This window comes from Solanum dulcamara, chromosome 3 (genome assembly GCF_947179165.1).
Source record: "Solanum dulcamara chromosome 3, daSolDulc1.2, whole genome shotgun sequence".
NCBI classification, from domain to species: Eukaryota; Viridiplantae; Streptophyta; class Magnoliopsida; order Solanales; family Solanaceae; genus Solanum; species Solanum dulcamara.
Genome location: NC_077239.1, coordinates 60359207 through 60370991, shown reverse-complemented (window position 1 = coordinate 60370991; position 11785 = coordinate 60359207). Strand labels below are relative to the sequence as shown.

General features: G+C 36.4%; 1 long non-coding RNA gene across 1 annotated transcript; it reads left to right on the top strand.

Annotated features, from left to right (window-relative positions):
* The first annotated feature begins 9038 nt into the window (after window positions 1–9038).
* On the top strand, window positions 9039–10423 carry LOC129881665 (uncharacterized). The gene is made up of 2 exons (XR_008765668.1): window positions 9039–9196; window positions 10168–10423. It is a non-coding gene; the product is annotated as an uncharacterized LOC129881665 (long non-coding RNA).
* The last annotated feature ends 1362 nt before the right edge of the window (window positions 10424–11785 follow it).

The window sequence follows — 11785 nt, the reverse complement described above, 5'->3', positions numbered from 1 at the left end:
GGTTCACCCCGTTAGTGAGTAGCACATACTCATTAGGTGAATAGCGAGATGAAGGAATACGTTGTCTTATGGACCACCTAAGAGGAGTATTTACTTCTTTCAACACTTCATGAGCAGAAGCATCATCAACAACAATATCATTGTTATTATCAATATAAACATTTTGATCTGGACTTGATTCTGAGCATGACCATGATCATCAATCCCACCAACATCTTCAATGGTTTTGATTCTCCATGAAGATGATATCGCGGCTTCTCACAAGCTTATTCTCAATTGGATCATATAGAATGTAACCAAATTCATCAAGGACATATCCAACAAAGATGTACTTCCTTGTTTTGGCATCTAATTTTGACCTCTCATCTTTCGGCACATGTACAAAAGCTTTGCAATCAAATACTCTCAAATGGTCATAAGAAATATCATTGCTATACCAAACTCTATTTTTAACATCACTTTGCAAAGCAATAATAGGAGATAAGTTAAAAATATGTGTAGCGGTCAATAAGGCTTCTCCCCAAAAGGAGTTTGGCAACTTTACTTCAAAAATCAAACATCTAGCTCTTTCAATCAAGATTCTGTTCATCCTCTCGGCCAACCCATTAAGCTGTGAAGTCTTAGGAGGATTCTTCTGGTGTATAATACCTTGGTGCTTGCAGTATTCGTCAAATGGTCCTCAATATTCACCAACATTATCATTACGAATACATTTTAGATTTTTTCTAGTTTCTCTTTCAACTGAAACTTGAAACTACTTAAAGACACCTAACACTTGGTCTTTAGTCTTTAAGACGTAGACCCAAAGCTTTCTTGAGAAGTCTTCAATGAAAGTAACTTAGTAGAGTGCACAACCAAATGTCCTTATCTATATTGGACCGCATAAATCAAAATGCTCCAACTCAAGTAACTCTGCTTTCTTGAAGAACGATTAGACTTAAAAGAAGCTTTATTTTATTTTCCGGCCAAGTAGTGCTCACACTTTTCTAATTTAGCACTTTGGAAATCTGACAATAATTTCTTCTTGGCTAGAACAGTAAGCCCTTTTCTCACTGATGTGGCTCAGTCTCTTGTGCCATAACGTGCAAGAGTTATCGCTCTCAACGGCATTCACCCAATTGACACAAGTTAATGTCGTAGTCCAGTATAGACCATGATGTTTGTTACCATGAACCACAACCAAGGAACCCTTAATAAGTTTCCATTTTCCACCGCCATTGCTACTAACATATCCTTCATCATCTAAAACACCAACAAAAATTAGGTGCAGACGAATATTAGGTGCATATTTGTAATGACCCATTAGGTGATTTCAACAACTAGAGATTTTTATTTCATAAAAGACTCATCCCGTAAAATTTTAGATGGAATTTTAGACTATTCGATAACTAGGGTTATCTAGTTGATGGATAAATTTAGACCTTAATTTAATTAGTGGGCTAAATTGATAATTTATTTAATACACTATACCATTTTAATTATTAAGATCAGTTAATGGGGGTTATTATTATTTATTTAGTTATAATACAAATCAATTAGGGCTCAAACCCTCAGATGAAAGAAGAGCGATAGAAGTTATAGTTAGCGACAAAAACATCTTCAGGTAAGCTTAAACAAACTCCAATGTTGTTTGTATATATATATATACACATATTATGCACGTGTTGGGTGGAAATACTTTAGTATGATATGTTGGTGTTGAATGAACTACATTTCAAATTCTTATCTCATTTGGTCAAATAATTTAAAGGCTAATCTAAGTATTTTGTCACGTAGCTATGTACTACAAACAATCCAGGTTGATCAGAAGCCTCAACTTCTCGCACAAAAATCAATTTGTGTTACAGTGGATGTTATACCCTATTTTAACTCGAGGTCAAATGGTGTACAACATATTGATGATTCCTAAATTATTTAATTTTAAGGAGTCGCCACCTAATTATTTTTAAGGTAAATTAGGATACCTAAATATTTAACTAATGTTATGCATAAATTAACTCCATTTAATGGTCTACTTAACTTACGTGATTCTAGGTAAGGGTTCTAGTTATCCTAAAGAAAAGGGGTTAAGCATCCTTTAAGATCCATTAAAAATAGTTATCAGTCAAACTTAGGTTAATAAAAAAACAAAAAAAAAACGATTTGAGAAATATTCATATGTCTAGTCTTAAGAATAATTTTGAAGTTTTTTTCAAGAATTCGTGTAAACTTTGTAACAAAAATGACTGTCTTGATAAGGTTTGCTTAAGAAAACTCTTCGGCCTTCGACCCAAAATTTGAAAGAATAAGCTATTGATTTTTTTAGAATTTAAATCTTTCAAGGATACGATCCATGTGATTTTAACATAATTGATTCTTTTCTAAGCATTTTCTTTAAATATTGCTCTAATTAATTTACATACAAGTTCATCGTGCTATTACTTATTTTTCAACTTTCTTTTTGTTAAAACTCATAAAATACTCTCAAACATTTATTTTCCATCTAATCAGTTTTTTTTTTGTTTTTTTTATTAACCTAAGTTTGACTGGTAACCAGTTTTAATGGATCTTAAAGGATGCTTAACTCCTTCCCTTTAGGATAACTAGAACCCTTACCTAGAATCACGTAAGTTAAGTAGACCATTAAATGGAGTTAATTTATGCATAACATTAGTTAAATATTTAGGTATCCTAATTTACCTTAAAAATAATTAGCTGGCGACTTCTTAAAATTAAATAATTTAGGAATCATCAATATGTTGTACACCGTTTGACCTCGAGTTAAAATAGGGTATAACAGTTTGGCGACTCTGCTGGGGAGTTATAGGTTCTAAACCATAACAGACTTAGGTTAATAATTAAAAATTTTCTTTATATTTTCATATTTTTACATTAATTGTTTGATGATTTATTTATATGATTATTTATTTGCTATCTCTTGATATTAATTGTATGTTTGCAATTATTTTGTTGCTTTATGTATTTGAATATTTGTTATTGCTTTATATAAACTTTCATTTCGTTCATACTTCCTCCAATTCCGGAAACTTGACACTATCACACGTACACGTGAGGTGTGTTTTGTGCACCCACAAAGTTTTTTTCAAAAATCCCAAAATTTAGGAGAGTTGGCGTATGCGCGGGGTGTACGAATCCTTTTCTATGTGGCCGCGTAGCCTTCTCACTCGAGTTGTCCACTCGGGAACCTTTTGTCTAGTAAGCCAAATCTTAGAAAAAAATATAAGATAGAGTTGTGCTTCCCTTCGATCTAGGTCATGCAAGCATACACCTTAGGTGGATTGACCTAGGGTGTCAACTCCATATTTAGGAAAACCACCCATATATCAGTGGGTTTCACGACCCAACGACCAATAAGCATATACTAAGGAATGTGATAATGATAGACGGATCCAAGCCAATTTTGATATGATAAGTTTGGAAAATGTGTCCTCATTTTATTAAATTTGTATTGTAGGATGGATGCAATTCCCCAAGTGCCAAAAATTAGGATGGTCGAGGGTTTCCCGTACAAATTGGAGAAATGGTAGGGAAATTTTAGCCCCAATGAGAAATCAGCAATTACAAAAAAATTGGATTTCCTCACTATACTATTCAAGATCTCCCCGGATAAGCATATGGTTAGTGGGTTACTTCCATTTTGAGATCCAGATCGTATTGTGTTCGCATTCAAGGACTTTGAGTTAACACCTACATTAGAGGAAATACATTATTTCATTAGTTTGAAGTATCGAGGTAGAGGTCAAATTTTCCACACAGCCAGTCAAAAAAGAAATTTCTTCGATACTTAGGATTGAAAAACACCAGGAAACTCGGGTGCTTCAAACATAATTGGGTTTCCTTGGATTACTTGTATGGGAGGTATGGATGTTCGGACAGTTACAAGTTATTAAGAAAAGAATTCTCTTGCACCTCTACCCATTGGCAAGTTAACCGTCTTATTACATTTGCTGTGGCTTTACTAGGAACCTTGGTATTCCAACGAGGACATGGGAAGATTAGCACTTGTATATGCTATGTGGCTAAAGCACTTTTCAAAGGAGTCGACGGAAAGGAAATCACCTTGGTTCCTATGATTTTGGCTGAAATACTCCGAGCCCTCGAAAAGTGTAAAAGAGGAGAAACAAGCTTCTTTGAAGGTTGCAATCTTCTTTTGTAAATATGGGCGATAGAACACTTTTACCAACGTGATGACATGGTAGACATATGTTTTAGTAATACAAATCATATTAATAGTTTTTATGATAGGATGAAAAGGTTTGTGTCTCCAGTTGGTACTAATGATTGGTACGAGTTCTTGATTTCCCGCACTAATGACCAAATTCAATGGAAATATCCACTACTCTCATATCCTATTGCCTACATAAGATGTAGAGGGTTTTACTATATCGAGCTCATCGGATTGGAAGGTCTCCATCCACATGCCTTGATACGCGTGCTTTAATAGTTCGGTCTAGCACAAATGATTCCTCTACGAGCAAACATGAAGTCTTCTGAATTTTCCTTCGAATCAGACTTTAAAGTCCCTAGATTTGATGAGATTCTTCATGAATGGGATAATGTTATCACATTGGAAGTAAGAGATGGATTAGTAAGAAAAATTTCAGAATATTAGGCATGGCTTCGAGAGGATCGCAATAGCACAAGCCCAGAAGGTGAGCAAGGTTTTGAAGATATTAGGACGACAATTTGGATACGACACTGTTATCTTGGAACCAAAGCAGTTACATCAGAAATGTGGGCTCAAATGGTTAATATAATGCAGATTTTGGATAATGTGAGAGCAGGACCTAACAGTGTTGGAGCATCACCATTTTGATTAAAAGCAAGAATTAAGCCAAGTCTTTGTTTCCATTTTTATGTCATCCTTCTATATATTTTGTTGTTATTATACCCTTCAATTGTTATTTAATGAAAATTAGGTTTTCTTTTTCCAAATTCAAATTATCTCAATCTAATGGCTTGGATCAACCTATCACAATCTCATTTATTTGGCATTTTAGCCCACCTTTGGCATAAAAAAGGTCCCGTGCACATTAGGACACATTTGTATTATTGATTTCTCCTCTTACTATATGATTTATTTGCTATGTGATACATGTTTCTTTCTTTGTCAACAATATTTGCCTAATTGATTGATTAAAGCAACAATTATTCATTTTATATTAACATCTTTCTTTTCTGTTTTACAGAGTTTTCTTTTTGATTTATTTCCCCAAAGGTTGATTTGCGTTGACTGTGAACTGGCGGACCATCCGTACTTTACTAGATCAAAAGCTTGATCATCCACCGATATGACTGATTCAAATGCATTCGATCAAGATGGTTTGCGACTTGTCACTATCCCAAGAGACGAACCTGAGGCTTCAGAAGGAAGGGATCCAATTCCTTATAATGAACACATTGCTAACCTGATACAACAAATGGACAATATGCAAAGCAAAATTAATCGTCTTCGAAACCTTACTAATTTGTCTATCAGCCTAAATACACCACTTTCCGAACATAGGAAAAACACAACTATTCCACATGTTCACTCTCCCTCACCTCAAGGCTTTTTGCCAAATCCTTTCCTTTTCAAAATCAATCCGACTGCTCCTAAACAACCCACCAACCAACCACAAGTCACATTTACAAATATCAATTCACAACAAACCAATCTACTACCTTTTACTACCCCATGTATTTCCCAAACTCCAGTCCTCCAAACTACAACACTTACCCAAGCTCCACTCACCGAAATTATCCCACTTACCCAAACCAACTTGCTTACCCAAAAATACCAAGCGACCCAACATATACCGATGACACATACTGCAACTCCCAATATGCAATATGTGCCGCAAGTATATATAGCAGAAGCTCAACCTTTTGTTACTCCAATACCAATTATGCCAAAAGTCGATCCATATGAGGAGATGGAGAGAGAGGTCAGATCAAAAACAGATGAAAGTGTAGCTAGGGAGATTCATAATTTGAAAGAAGCATTCAAAAGTATCCAAGTTCACAAGGGGTGTGAAGGGTTTGAGTATGAAGATTTATGTGTTCATCCCGATGTTGAGTTACCCACATGATATAAGGTACCAAAATTTGATGTATTTGATGGGAAGGGAAATCCGCGAGCCTATTTAAGATCATATTGTGATAAGTTAGTCAGAGTGGGGAAACATGAGGCTATTAGGATGAAGTTATTTATAAGGAGTTTAATAGGAGAATCCCTGGACTGGTACATAAGTCAGGATCCAAAGAAATGGTGTAGCTGGAGTATCATGGCACAGGAGTTCATGGATAGGTTCAAGTTCAACACTGAGGCTATACCTGATAGGTTCTATTTGATGAAATTAGAAAAAAAGTCAATAGAGTCTTTCAAGGAATATGCCATGAGGTGGAGAGAAGATGCTGCAAAAGTTCAACCTCCGATGACGGAAAGTGAGATGACCTCTCTTTTCATACAATCTCAAAGGGATGCAATGTATTATGAAAATATGATAAGCGTGGTAGGACAAAAGTTCTTTGAAGTTGTAAGTATGGGAGAATTCATTGAAGAAGGTATTAAAATTGGAAGAATCACTAATTTGGCAGCCTTGCAGGCAACAAGTAAGGCAATTCAATCAGATTCAATTGGAGGAACCCTTAAGAAGAAGAGGGATGGAGTGTCAGCTGTCATGACCATCCAGGAATGTAGGCCAAACTAAATATTAACATACCAAAACCCTTTACCCCAACCTTCATGTTATAATCAGCAGCCTCAAGTTCCTCAGCCTTATTACCAGCCTTCTGCCGCCCCTTGTCCAATTTACAACACTCAGCCAATATATTATCAACCCAGAGCACCTACCTATCCAAATCCCTCACAATATCAACCTATGTATCCACCTCAATCCAACTATCAATCACCAAATCGTACATACAATCCACCCAGACCCCGTCCAAATTTTGAAAGAAGATCAACCAAAACTTATACACCTTTAGCCGAGCCTTTATCCCAACTGTATGAAAGGTTGAGAGCCGCAGAAGTACTCCAACCAATCCACGGACGTATTCCTAATCCCCTTCCCAGATGGTATGATGAGACTAAGCATTGCGCTTATCACTCTGGAGCTACTAGACATGACACTGAAAACTGTCTTACTCTCAAGGATAAGATTGAGGCATTGATCAAAGAAGGAGTTATTCAACTCAAAGGTGCTACCCCTAAATGTAAATAACAATCCTCTTCCAAATCATGGGAATGTGAGCATGATCACCATTGATGAAGAATGCAATTTGGAAGGGACCATTGTGCCAGTCAAAGAAGAGAAAAATGTCATGACATCAGCCTTTATTGCTCCTATTATCACAGTCTAGTCACGAGCATCATTTGAAGTGGAAGTTCTGGTTCCTAAGCCTAAGATTACAGTTTTAGTTTCTCAATCAACTCATTTCGACACTAAAGCGGTTCCCTAGAATTACTCAATTAACACAAGGGATAGAGGGAAAGGAAAGATAGCTGTAGAAACTGCTGCTACTGGAATGACAAGATCTGGGCGATGTTATGCTCCTGAAGATGTCGCATGAGTAGGACCAAATAAGGAGAGTAACCAAAAAAAGGTTGTGACAGAAGCTGAAATAGATGATTTCTAGAGGAAAATGCCAACGAAGGAATATTCTGTTGTTGAACAGTTGAAGAAGACTCCGGCCTAAATTTCCTTAATATCATTATTGATGATTTCTGCAACTCACAGGAGCGCTTTAGTGAAAGTTCTAAGTGAAGCTTATGTTCTGACCGAGATCATAAGTGAGAGTCTTTCAGCCATGGTAGGGAAGGTTTTGGAAGCTAACAAAGTCTCTTTTCATGAAGAGGAATTACCATCTGAAGGTTTGGGTCATAACAATGCATTGAACATTACTGTCAGGTGCAGGAACAAGTTTATTTCTAGAGTTTTGATTGATAATGGTTCAGCTGTTAACATATGTCCTTTTATTACCCTTCGAGCTTTGGGAATTGATATTGGGAAAATTCGTGAAAGTCATGTAATGGTTAGAGGTTTTGATGGGATACAAAGGGGAGTCATTGGCGAAATTGATTTACCATTGCAAATTGGAACCGAGGAGTTGTAGTGGAATTTTAAGTATTGGACATATCTGCTAGTTACAATTTGTTGCTTGGGAGGCCATGGATCCATATGGCTGGTGCGGTCCCTTCTACCCTGCACCAAAATTTGAAATTTATTTGAAATCATCATGAAATTATTGTTCATGGAGAAGGTAGTAATTCAATGTATTATGACAATTCAATCCCTGTTGAAAGTATGAAAGAACTGGATGGGTCTGTATTCCATACTAAAGAGATTATATGTGTCAATCAAGCCAAAAGGGTAAAGTTGCCATGTGTGCTTATGATGGTGGCTTGGGAAATGTTGAAGAATGGTTTCTGTAACAACCCCTAAAATGTTGTATGTTGGTATTTTAATTCTCGACAAAAATAATACAGCCTTTGTAGTTTGGGCATAACTTTTCATAGGTTGGTCCAAATTAGGTGATTCAAATTTCTGGGTAATCACAACATCCTTACCTACAACTTTCATGAAGAACATAACTTCAAATTCTGAGTATAAGTAGGTCAAATAAATTAATCTTTGCAAGATATAGTGCTGTGACGGAATTGAGTGTTGATAGAAGAAAATTCATATCTCACTATACGTTGCTCCAAATTGGTTGATTCTTGAACTATATGAAACTAGACTTCCATATCTACAATTCTTATGAAGAAACCAAATCCTAATAAGGAATTTATCTTATTCAAATGCAGCTTCGAAAATAAGTATTCTGTTAAAAAGAACTCATCTTACCTACCATGGAAACATCTAGATGCATTTGACATCATGCATGACATAAATTGTCCTCCATTTAACATCATCCATGACATCAATATATTCCATTAAATTTTCAGATTTTTCTTTATAATTATTTTATTTATTGTTAGGTCCCTCTTTCCCACCTATAAATACCCATCTTATTTCCTCATTTTATTCATCAAGCTTTCTTAAGCATTTCTTCTCTCTATATACTTCTTCTCAAATATAGTTTTAGTTTTAGTAGTATAAAAATACTACTCCGGTGATTCTTATACTCCGGGTAGTACACAAAACGCTCCGGCGAGAAGAAAAGGCTAGGGATCCAAGAGTGTTCCAATTCGGAGTAAACCTTCGGATTTAAGGTATGTAAGGCTTTCATAGCATTGGATTGAGTTCGTCCATGCGCCCAATATTTAAATTTATTATAATTGAGTTATAGTTGAGTTTTATCCAAATCTTGAATTCTAAATGAAATAATTCTTCTTCTATTGAGTTTGATATATTTATGCATTAATATTATTATTATTGTTATCTCTCATATTATTGGAATTATTGTTCATGGCTACTTTCCCATGAATCCTAATTGATTTGATGTTCATGAATATTTTTACACATATTTTGAGTAAAGATGTTGGCTTTTTAATATTTTCATTGATAAAAAGAGTGATATGAATTAATACTATATATGTATTTTATTGAGTTTTGAAAGAGCAAAAGAATTGAGTTTAAATGATTTTTTGAGTAAATGATGTTTTGAGCAAGATGTTTTGATGAGATGTAAATGATGTTTTCGAAGTATAATAATTGATGAAGAGGTAATGAGATGAGTTTGATGATTTAAATTAAAGTCCAATGAGACTAGATGATGAGTTTAATATGAGCACATATTTTGGGAGTAGTATTGAGCACCGAGTGGGTAAAAGTTTAATTGACTCAAACCCCAGAACTACGTAGCCAGCGTAGGATGGAGGCTATGCCTCTTAAGTCCCAAAAAGAGGACTTTGATGAATGGATCCAAGATGGTGATGTCCTTTACCCTGGCAAGGTATTGGATGGATGTGGCAACGACATCGCTTCGTTGTATCATCGCTAGCTCATAAGTGATGGTTGTCGGTTAGAGAAACTCCCAACTGAGTAAGCATTGCTTATTACTATTATTTTTATTATTATATTTTAAACTTGCATTACATATTCATGTTGAGATGATGTTGAGTTCTGAGCTAAGTTTTATTGAGAGGAGTATCTTGATAGCTGTCCTTATCTTCCTGCCATTTTACATACTCGTACATTCCACGTACTGACGTCATTCAACCTGCATCGTTTTATGATGCAGATACAGGTGTTAGAGATCCTCAACAAGCGCATCGTTGAAGATTATTTCTTTTCAGCTATTTGGTGAGTCCTTCTTGTATTCGAAGGAACTCCTTATCCTTTTATTATTGTTGAGTGTGATGTTTCTTTTGAGGTAGCCATGGACATGTCATTGGCACCATCTAAGAGTATTAGAGGCTTCATAGACAGAGTCTGATGATGTAATCGGAGTAGTTCTCCTTAGAAACTACTTCTTCTAATAATTATCTATTTTTCCTTTGATTATGACAAGCCCACATTAGTATTCTTAACTCTTCCGCTGATGAATAAATAAGAAATGAGACCAAGTAGTTCTCTCGGAAGTCAGAAATGGTTTCTGAGTGCCGGCCACGCCTAGGGTACCCTCTCGGGGCGTGACAAACTTGGTATCAGAGCCCAGAGTTCAAGAGTCCTAGGGTGTCTATGAAGCCGTGTCTAGTAGAGTCTTGTTTATAGGTGTGTCGTGCACCACACTTATAATCAGGAAGCTATAGGACATTAGGAATTATTTCACTTCTTTCATAATCTGAGTTCGTGCGATAGAGTTTAACTCTATAAAAGCTTTCTTTCTAATTCGTGCGTTTACACGTTTCAGACATGCCTCCTAAACGTTCAGCTAGTCAGAGGAACGCTCCCAGCACTGAGGTTCCACAGTCAGTGATGCCTCTACGGAGAACTAGGGGCCGACCTACAAGGTCTACTAAGGTACCCCAAGTACCTACTGTTCAGACCACTCCTACTTCTGAGGATGATTTTCGAGGAGCGATTGCTATGCTCACCCAGTTGGTGGCTGCTCGAAATAGTAGCCAGAGTTCACCAACTCCTAGCTCTAGTTATCAAGAGCCGTCTGCTGCCACGAGGATCAGAGATTTTCTGAGAATGAATCCACCGGTCTTCACGGGTTCTAACGTTGATGAAGACCCCCAAAATTTCATTGATGAGATGTGGAAGATACTAAAAGCGATGCATGCTACAGAGATTGAGGGTGTTGAGTTGGTGTCTTATCAACTCAAGGATGTCGCAAATGTCTGGTATAACCAGTGGGAAGAAAGTAGAGGTGAAGATGCAGAGCCTGCTCTTTGGGATGAGTTTGAAAGAGCATTTCTTGATAACTTTTTTCCCCAAAAGCTACGTGAAGCAAAAATTGAGGAGTTTGTGAACCTCAAGCAAGAGAGTATGACTGTGAAAGAATATAGTTTGAAGTTTATTCAATTGTCCAAATATGCCCCAGAAATGATTCCCCATATGAGGTCTAAGATGAGGAAGTTTGTCTCTGGCCTAGGCAAACATGTAAAGAAAGAATGTAAGGCAATGCTAATGATTTCTGACATGGATTTTTCTAGATTGATGGTGTATGCTCAACAGGTTGAGGATGATAAGAAAAAGGACCGAGAAGAACACCTAAGCAAGAAGGCTAAGTCTGCTGGGCATGAGAATGAGCAGAAGCAAGGGAAGGGTAACAAGTCTTTCTTTCAAAAAAGGTCTTCCAATTATGCACCTTCCCCAACAAATGCTTTTACACCTAATACCAGGTATGATCAGAGATCGCTAAGTCACCAAAACTTTCGATCTCAAGGTTCTCAGTCCCAATTAAGTATGGC